General features: G+C 40.1%; 1 long non-coding RNA gene across 1 annotated transcript; it reads right to left on the bottom strand.

The window, feature by feature from the left end:
* Positions 1–2,853: 2,853 nt before the first annotated feature.
* Positions 2,854–3,744, bottom strand: LOC142652704 (uncharacterized). The gene is made up of 3 exons (XR_012847893.1): positions 3,693–3,744; positions 3,159–3,291; positions 2,854–2,902 (listed from the first exon to the last, which is right to left on the bottom strand). It is a non-coding gene; the product is annotated as an uncharacterized LOC142652704 (long non-coding RNA).
* Between the last annotated feature and the right edge of the window lie 7,211 nt (positions 3,745–10,955).

Raw genomic sequence — 10,955 nt, 5'->3', positions numbered from 1 at the left:
GCGTGGATACAGAAGCTGTGCCTGGCAGATCCTTAACACCAACATTTGTAAAGCAATTTCTCTTTATCACGGAATACCCCATATGTGGCAATAAACTGCTGTTTGGGCACACGGCAGGGCTCAGAAGGGAAGGAGCACCATTTGGATTTTGCAATGCAGATTTTGCTGAATTGGTTTCTGTGGGCCATGTCGCATTTGCAGAGCTCCTGAAGTACCAGTACAGCATAATTTCCCCAGGTGTGATCCCATTTTGGAGACTATACACCTCAAATAATTCAGTAAGAGGAGAAGTGAGCATTGTGATCTTTTATAGCATTTATGTGAGCATTTATAGATTTTATTTGAATTCGGACGTGAAATTGAAAAAAAAAATTTTTTCAAAATAATATGTCGTTTTAGCTCATAATTTTTAATTTCCACAAGGAATACAGGAGAAAAGACACCTCAAAATTTGTTACACAATTTCTCCTGAGTAAAGAAATACCCTATATGTGGTTGTAAACTGCTATTTGGACACATGGCAAGGATCTAGATGGAAAAAGCCCAATTTTGTTTTTGGAGTGGAGATTTTACAAAATTGGTTTATGTTGCCTTGCGCTGAGGTACCAGTACAGTGAAACTCCCCAAGAAGTTACGCCATTTGGGAAACTAAACCCTTTAAGGAATTTTATCATGAGGTGTAGTGAGCATTTTGACCCCACAGGTTTTGCAGAAATGAGTACACAATAGATGTTGCAGATTGAAATTTGCCATTTTTCCACAGATATGCTATTTCAGTGCCCAATGTGTTGTGCCCAGCTTGTACCACTGGTGACACACACCGAATGAATTTTTAAGTGGGTTCTCCAGAGTACAGTAATACCCCAAATGTTGTTATAAACTGCTGATTAGGCACACTGCCAAACCCAGAAGGAGCGCCATTTGGCTTTTGGAGAGCAGATTTTGGTAGTAGTTTTGTTTAGTGTTTTAGTTTATAATGAGGTGGCATATGTAATCTGTGCGGAGTACATCAGGGTCTATGTAATCTGGTATAGACCAAAAGAATACCAACAGACAGAATATGATAATGATAATAGTGCTCGAAGCATCAACATTTACACTGTAAAGCACTGTTGCTAGTTATGTGAGCGGCACGTTATCATATCCTAAGTATTGACCAAGATACACTTGGTGCGTCGATCAAAAGATGAGAAACTGACAAAGAAAAAATGATCGACTTGAAGCACGTGAAATACAAAAAATATATATACAATTTTTATTGAATAGAGACATGAGACAAGTAAAAAGATGGAATAAGGATAAGTCACACAATAAAAAAGGACGTCACATCAATCATAAATCAGATGTGCTAATTTGGTCAACATGTTGGAAACAATAAGGTATTATGGCAGCAAATAGATAAATAACAGCATACCTGGCTAAAACATTTATATGCATATATTTCGTACAGTAGTGGCGATTTGAGTAAAAAAGAAAATGTATAAACAACGCCAACAGGATACAATAGTATAGAGCAGTGTTTAGGTGTGCAAAAGCTGGTTTTGAAGTGTAATCAAAGAGTTATAAGCAAAGTTTTGTGCAAGCTGCTGAAGATGGCAAGTATTTGTTCAACATACCAGTAGACATTGTGATGCAAAGATGGGACGTCTACACCCGACGCGCGTTTCGGCACCTGCCTTCGTCCGGGGTTGGGGTCAAGCTGCTCGTGCCCACTCTTATATACTGCGCATCCCAGGTGTTATGAGTCAAGAGGAGGAGGTGATATGACCGGATGGAGGATAGGTGGCGTCTGATGCGGGGTACAAAGATGGCGCTGCCCCACTTCCTGTACTGCGTCATCAGAGAGGATGTGGGGCGGCGAGGACTGACCGCGCCCCCCACAGCCTGCTCCAATTAGAGACAGCAGACGGAATGAGCCAGGACCACTCCCCTCCCCCCCCCCCCCCCCCCGAGAGTTTAGTTTTTTTGCTTTCTCAAACTGCATCAGCGCACCCTCTCATCGTGCCTACGTCACCATAAGATGAAGAGAAATGTAGTTAATGGATAACATGATAAGAGTATGTCTGCACTGATTACCGTGAACAATGGAATGTTGTGTGAGCAGTGAGAGAAAAGGAAGGGAGGGGGAGGGAGGGGGACGGCAGTCTTGGTATGCCGTGTGAGTGTAAATAAACTGTGATGACAAGGGAGTGAGAGGAGATGCCCTGATGGATAAGAAGGGTGATGGTAGAAAATATGTGGTGATATGTGTGTGTGGTGACATAAAGAGGGAATGCATAAGAACAAAGGTGTGAATGAATGAATATAATTAATGAATATAGGACGGTCCAGTATTAGTAATAACTAATATATTAATTATGGGACCGATGGTGGTGAATGAAAAAAATAAAAAAAGGAAAAAAGACCCTCAAACATCATGTGAACGTAACATGATAATGAATTAAATAAAGTGAGTGAATAAGAATGAATAAGTGACACAAGGTTGTTATAATATGACAATTAATAAATAAGACCATGACAGAATATTATATTCAATCATCAAAAGCTTTATAAAAACTGGTTAAAAACTCGTAATGTGAATATCAATAGGTGTATAAAAATACAGGGAAAGTGCATTATAAGATACATACTGGAACAATATGTTGTAATATGACATATGTATTAAAAACAAGTAACCACAATGAATGAGTATAATATGAATGTGTCAACGAACAATTCAATGTAATGTAAAATATACATACATAGAGGATATGTAGAATTTATTGTAATAATGCAAAATTACATAATAGCGGAACACACAAACATAGCATGCAGGACGATACTAAGGAATTCTTCCTTTGTCCTGTTAGATATGATCCCCTTAGTAACCTCCTCAGATAGACTCAATAGGTGATGCGAAGTTCTATATATATGGAAAAAAGGATGGACAAAACGAGAGTAGTTAGTACTATAAAATAACACAAATATAGAAGAGATTAAAAAACCAAGAGCCACTGCGGAGTCAATGGTTACAGAAACGGAGCGTAGCTCAGAGATTCATTTAGCCCATGTGGAAACATTGTCCCAAGGGTCCATATCCAGCGAGTCTCGCATTGTGCAAGTTTTTGTTTAATAGCACCTCCTCTCATACCACATGTAATATGGTCGATTCCCCTCACCTTCAATTTTGACGGGTCACTGGAATGGTGCGTTTTGAAATGTCGGGCTACAGGTTTTAGATTTTCCAGATTTTCTGACCTTGATGCTCGCTTTATGTCGGCCATATGCTCTCGTACTCGAACCTTCAGCTCTCTGGAGGTGAGACCAACATAAATTTTTGGGCAAGGGCAGACTGCATAGTATACGTCAGCTTTGGTGGTACATGTTATAGGATGAGTAATATTGAAAATCTTAGTGCCAGAGGCATTAGTAAATGTAGTGGCTTTTTCAATGTTAGGGCACGCGATGCATTGTCCGCAGGGATTGCAACCCCACTTTGGACCCTTGGTCCCGAATGGGTATTTAGTTTTTATTGGGTCATAATGACTTTTCACCAAATGGTCCTTTAAATTCTTGGACCGTCTCGCAGTAATACTTGGATATTTGGTAATAAATCTATCCAAGGTGGGATATGTGAGTAATATCGGCCAATAGCGTTTGAAAATTTCTTTCATTTGTGGCCATCGGGAGTGATACCCAGTAATGTATCTTACCTGACTGTGTTTATCTGTCCTTTTCTTGGGAAAAAGCAAGTCGTCTCTGGGGGCACGCTTAGCTCTTTGGTAGGCTTTTTTGATAGATCTCATACTGTATCCCCGTTCTAAAAAACGATTTTTTAGATCCTCTGCCTGCTCTTCAAACAGTAAATCGGACGAGCATATCCTCTTTATCCGCAGAAATTGTCCAATAGGGACTGCTTGAATAGTCTGCGGAGGATGGGAAGAGGAAGAATGTAATAATGCATTTACGGAAGTTTCCTTACGGAAAACATCACTGTGAAGAAAGCCATTTTCATCCGTAAAAATTTGAACATCCAAAAACTCCAAAAGACTGGGATGAGCTTTATAAGTAAATTTCAGATTTAAAACGTTTGTGTTTAGCCCAGTCATAAAGGAATCCAGGTCAGCCTGTGTGCCCTTCCAGATGACCAAAATGTCATCAATGTAACGGGCCCATAAAAGTACCCGTGCCATTGAGTCACCCCGGTCATCCGAGAGGAGATCCCTTTCCCAGAGGCCAAGGAAGAGGTTGGCGTACGAGGGTGCGCACGCTGCCCCCATGGCGGTACCTTGGAGCTGTAAGTGAAAACTGCCATTAAACACAAAGAAATTATGTGTTAAAATATACTCGAGCATCTGAATGATGAAAGAACAGAGTTGTTTTTCCAAGTCAGACATTGAAAGAAAATATTCAACCGCCCTAATCCCATCTGAATGTTTGATGCTCGTGTAGAGAGATTCTACGTCAATAGTGACAAGGAGCATGTCCCTGTCAATACTGACGCCACTGATTTTCTGTAACAAGTCGGCAGTGTCACGAATGTATGAGGGTAAATTAATAACCAAGTTTTTTAGATGGAAGTCGATAAATTTACAGATACCCTCAGTCAAACTGCCCCTACCTGAAATTATGGGCCTTCCTGGTGGGGTTTTTTCATTTTTATGGATCTTGGGTAGTAAATAAAGGGTTGGTATGGTAGGTTCGTCAATTGAAAGTGCCTTGCATAGTTCCTTTGAAATTATATTTTCTTCTACTGCTTGTGAGAGTTTGGCCTGTAACTCAGATCTGAAAGATGACAGAGGGTTAAAGGTCAATTTCTTATAACTGTGTTTATCCCGCAGCTGTCTATTTGCCTCTGCCTCATACATATTGCTGGGCCAGACTACCACGTTACCCCCCTTATCTGCGGCCTTGAATACCACGTCATTTATTTTCTGTAATTGTTTCAAACTCTTTCTCTCCATAGGGGTTAGATTATCATATTTGATACTCCTTGGAATGTTCCAAAATTCTTGGGTCACTGACTTAATGAACAAATCTACCGCCGGGCACAAGCTAAGAGCAGGGAAATTTTTAGATTTAATGCGAATGCATGCTGGAACATTACCTGTAGCTTCATCGTTCTTGTGCTCATCCAAAAGATCCTCTAATGCTTTTAATGCCTGCTGTTCTTCTAACGTTGGAAAATGTTCACTATCCACTGGTTTGTCAAACCATTTTTTGAAGATGAGCGAACGACCAAAGATATGTAGGTCTTTCACTGCTGAAAACATATCAAAGCTAGCGCTTGGTGAAAAAGTTAAACCCTTAGCTATTAATTCTAAATCAATGTTGGAAAACACATGTGTTGATAGATTAATTACCTTAGGGCGGCTGATTTGGTCTCGTACATCAGGTCGCTTTTTGTTAGCCACTTGTCTTTGTGCTAATTTTCTTTTGGGTCGAATATTAAAATTTGATCTATAGGACGTGTTGTCAGTTTCACTCTGAGATGACACAGAGGAGATTGAAGGAGTACGACTCCGGCCTCCTGGGGCCTGATTTCTTCTCCACCTATATACTTTGTTGTTTTGAAAATCCCCAATATCTCTAGAGAATTTTTTTGATTTAACTTCCTGAATATCTTTCTCCCACTCCGCAAATTGTGCATCAAGATTATGTTTAAATTTGGACATGTTATCCATGGACATAAGTGGGAACAGTTGGGCCTGGACACTTTCTATTTCTTCATCCATTGACAATATCATTTTTTGATTGAGGTCAACCAGAAGTTCCATAAATTTCTTGGAGCCCTGGTTACAAACCTCTTCCCATTTGGAGATAAAATCCTCTTCAATGATAGGAAAAGATGGGAAAATCTGGATTCTCAGACCCCTTGGGACAAGGTTTCTCTGGATATAATTTTCCAGAAAAGTTTTGTTCCACCACACTTTCATGCGGCGATGTAACAAATTTGTGTATTTATTCTGGAGCTCGCTAACGTTTCTGCAAACATTAAAACCAAATATTGGGGACTCATCCTTGAAGACCTGTTCCATCTGAGACCGCCAGGCACATTCCCTGGCTTTATAATCCATAGGACCCGAGGTATTGAACTCTGTGAGAACACAGACAAGAATTAGATATAGACCAAAAGAATACCAACAGACAGAATATGATAATGATAATAGTGCTCGAAGCATCAACATTTACACTGTAAAGCACTGTTGCTAGTTATGTGAGCGGCACGTTATCATATCCTAAGTATTGACCAAGATACACTTGGTGCGTCGATCAAAAGATGAGAAACTGACAAAGAAAAAACGATCGACTTGAAGCACGTGAAATACAAAAAATATATATACAATTTTTATTGAATAGAGACATGAGACAAGTAAAAAGATGGAATAAGGATAAGTCACACAATAAAAAAGGACGTCACATCAATCATAAATCAGATGTGCTAATTTGGTCAACATGTTGGAAACAATAAGGTATTATGGCAGCAAATAGATAAATAACAGCATACCTGGCTAAAACACATATATGCATATATTTCGTACAGTAGTGGCGATTTGAGTAAAAAAGAAAATGTATAAACAATGCCAACAGGATACAATAGTATAGAGCAGTGTTTAGGTGTGCAAAAGCTGGTTTTGAAGTGTAATCAAAGAGTTATAAGCAAAGTTTTGTGCAAGCTGCTGAAGATGGCAAGTATTTGTTCAACATACCAGTAGAAATTGTGATGCAAAGATGGGACGTCTACACCCGACGCGCGTTTCGACACCTGCCTTCGTCCGGGGTTGGGGTCAAGCTGCTCGTGCCCACTCTTATATACTGCGCATCCCAGGTGTTATGAGTCAAGAGGAGGAGGTGATATGACCGGATGCATATATGTGTTTTAGCCAGGTATGCTGTTATTTATCTATTTGCTGCCATAATACCTTATTGTTTCCAACATGTTGACCAAATTAGCACATCTGATTTATGATTGATGTGACGTCCTTTTTTATTGTGTGACTTATCCTTATTCCATCTTTTTACTTGTCTCATGTCTCTATTCAATAAAAATTGTATATATATTTTTTGTATTTCACGTGCTTCAAGTCGATCATTTTTTCTTTGTCAGTTTCTATGTAATCTGGGCAGAATACATCAGGGTATATGTAAGCTGTGAGGAGTACATCAGGGTATATGTAAGCTGTGCGGAGTACATCAGAATATATGTAAGTTGTGCAGAGTACATCAGGGTATATCTAAGCTGGGCGGAGTACATCAGGGTATATGTAAGCTGAGCAGAGTACATCAGGGTATATGTAAGCTGTGCGGAGTACATCAGAATATATGTAAGTTGTGCAGAGTACATCAGGGTATATCTAAGCTGGGCGGAGTACATCAGGGTATATGTAAGCTGAGCAGAGTACATCAGGGTATATGTAAACTGGGCGGAGTGCATCAGGTCATAATAGGATGATGTAATAATGGGGTAAATGAATAATAACATTAATTATCCATGGATAGTGACATATGCTTTGAACCAATACTTTATGCACAGGCCAGATTTTTGGGTGCAGGAGTCACAATTCTAAAGGGTGTCCATGGTATTGTACAAAACATTTGCACAAAACATTTGCTGCATTTACAGGGTCTACCAGTGGGGCCTAGCAAATGATGACGTGGGGTTTTAAGTGAAGAACTACTGGACATATAAATTAGTCTGGGTCGTCGTTTTGCATTATTGTGTTCCGAGAGTCATAACTTTTTATTTTTCCGTTAACGAGCTGTGTGAGTGCTTGATTTTCTTGGGATGAGCTGTAGTTTTTATTAGTATAATTTTGGGGTGCATGCAATTTTTTTGATCAGTTTTTATTCCATTTTTTTGGAGGTGAGGAGACCAAAAAACAGAAGTTCTCTCACTGTTTTTTTATAAATATTTAACGGCATTCTCTGTGCAGTACAAACAACATGTTTACTTTATTCTATGGTTCGATACGATTATGGCAATACTAAATTTATATCGTTTTTAAATGTTTTACTACTTTTACACAATAAAAACACTTTTTACTAAGTAAAATGTTTTAGTGTCACCATATCCTGAGAGCCATAACTTTTATATTTTTTGTCGACAGAGCGAAGTGAGGGCTTGTTTTTGCGTGACAAACTGTAGTTTTTATTGCTACCATTTTGGGGTACTTTTTGATCACTTTTTATTCCATTTTTTTGGAGACAACGTGACCAAAAAAGGAATTTCTGCCATTGTATTTATTTAATTATTTTACGGTGTTCACCATGCGGGATAAATAATATATTTTTATAGTTCAGGCCGATACCAACGCGGCGATAACTATTATGTATAGTTTTGGGATTTTTTTCTAATTATTAACCCCTTAACGCTCAGTGACGTACTATTACGTCATGGAAAGCGCCCTGTTCGCGCTCCGTGACGGAATAGTACGTCTCGCGAGTAACGGCCGTTTCGGCCGTCCTCCCGACACATACAGGAGCTGTGACAGCTGCTGTCTCGTACAGCAGCTGTCACAGCTCCTACAGTGGGGACCGATCGCTGTGTCCCCGCTAATTAACCCCTTAAAAGCCGCGTTCTATAGAGATTGCGGCTTATTAGGGGTTAAGCTGCCATCGCCGGCCTGCTACACGATAGCGGCCGGCGATGGTGACTATGGCAATCGGACACCAAACAATGGCGTCCGGCTATGCCATAGACGGAAGCCTAGTGGGTCCTGACAACGTCAGGACCCACTATGCTTGCTGTCAGTGAGTAGCTGACAGTTCTAATACACTGCACTACGCATGTAGTGCATTGTATTAGAATAGCGATCAGGGCCTCCTGCCCTCAAGTCCCCTAGTGGGACAAAGTAAAAAAGTTAAAAAAAAGTTACAAAAAGATGTGTAAAAATAAGAAAATAAAAGATTTAAAACTATTATAAGTAAAAATCCCCCTTTTTACCTTATCAGTCATTTATTATTAATAAAAATATATAAACAAACAAATAAACTATACATAATTGGTATCGCCGCGTCCGTAACGGCCTGAACTACAAAATTATTTCGTTATTTATCCCGCGCGGTGAACGCCGTAAAAGAAAATAATAATAAACCGTCCCAGAATCACAATTGTTTGGTCACTTCACCTCGCAAAAAATGGAATAGAAAGAGATCAAAAAGTTGCATGTACCTAAAAATGGTACTGATGGAAACTACAGTTCGTTACGCAAAAAATAAGTCCTTGCACGGCTTTATTGATGGAAAAATAAAAACGTTATGGCTCTTAGAATAAGGCAACACAAAAATTGAATGATTTATTACAAAACGTATTTTATTGTGCAAACGCCATAAGACATAAATAAAAACTATAAACATCTGGTATCGCCGTAATCGTATCGCCCCGCAGAATAAAGTGAATATGTCATTTATAGCGCACGGTGCACGCAGTAAAAAAAATAGAATAAAAAACCAATAGTAGAATTGCTGTTTTTTAGTCACCACGCCACCTCAAAATAGAATAAAAACTGATCAAAAAGCTGCATGCACCCCAAGAAAACTACAATGAATTCCTCAAGGGGTTTAGTGTCCAAAATGGGGTCACTTTTGGGGGGTTTCCAATGTTTTGGCACCACAAGACCTCTTCAAACCGGACATGGTGCCTAATCAAAAAGAGGCCTCAAAATCCTCTAGGTGCTCCTTTGCTTCGGAGGCCGGTGCTTCAGTCCATTACCGCACTAGGGCCACATGTGGGATATTTCTCTAAACTGCAGAATCTGGGCAATAAGTATTAAGTTGTGTTTCTCTGATAAATCCTTTTGTGTTGTAAAAAAAATGGTATAAAGAGGATTTTCTGACAAAAAAAAATGTAAATTTCACACCTACTTTGCTCTAAATTTCTGTGAAACACCTAAAGGGTTCATAAACTTTCTAAATGCTGTTGTGAATACTTTGAGGGGTCTAGTTTCTAAAATGGGGTGTTCGATAGGGGATTCTAATATATAGGCCCCTCAAAGCAACTTCAGAACTGAACTGGAACCTAAAAAAATAAATAAATGAGGCAATACTTCGCTTCTTACATTATACTGATAATGAGCCGTGCCCACCCCGAGATGACCCCAGTTTTGACCGTTTGAATAAATGGACACCCCTATTAGACCGTTCCAGTGCCCGGTTTTCCCAAGCATACACCCCCGAGAAGTGTATTTCTATTGATGAGTCCCTGGTACATTTTAAAGGGAGGGTTCAATTCCGCGAGTACCTGCTGGGTAAGAGGGCAAGGTATGGCGTGAAGATATATAAGCTGCGAGAGTGCATCAGGGTATACCTACAAATTTAGGATATATGAAGGAAAGGCCCCCCCCCCCCCAAACCAGACTGCATCCTGGACTACAATGGGTACATGGGAGAGGTGGACTTGTCAGATCAAATCCTGAAGCCCTACAGCGCCATGCGGTGTGGTATAAGAAGCTGGCCGGGCACATCATACAGATGGCTTTGTACAATGCGTACGTGCTACGTCGATGTGCAGGCCAGATGGGAACTTTTCTGGAATTTTAAGAGGTGATTATCAAGAACCTAATCTTTAGGGACCAAGAAGGGGGGGCACCCAGTACTTCTGGAAGCGGGACCACACGCATCATACCAGGGCGGCAACACTTTCCAGGAGAAGTTCCCCAAACTGGCAAGAAGGGAAAAAGTCAAAAGAGGTGCAAAGTCTGCTATAAGGGATGACACAATATACCAATGTGACCCGTGTCCCGAATAACCAGAGCTCTGTATGAAAGAGTGTTTTAAAATTTATCATACATCCCTTGGTTAATAATTTACCCCAATTTTACTTACCCTGACGCCCCCCGCACAGCTTATCCCCCCTCGTCTTTCCCCTCTGAGCCCTGCTGTGTGTCCAGGCAGCTGATAACAGCCACATGTAGGGTATTGCCGTACCCAGGAGAACCCACATTACAGTTTATGGGGTGTAGGTCTCCGGTCAAAAT

Source organism: Rhinoderma darwinii, chromosome 5 (assembly GCF_050947455.1).
Source record: "Rhinoderma darwinii isolate aRhiDar2 chromosome 5, aRhiDar2.hap1, whole genome shotgun sequence".
NCBI classification, from domain to species: domain Eukaryota; kingdom Metazoa; phylum Chordata; class Amphibia; order Anura; family Rhinodermatidae; genus Rhinoderma; species Rhinoderma darwinii.
This window is presented reverse-complemented; position numbering and strand designations above follow the sequence as displayed.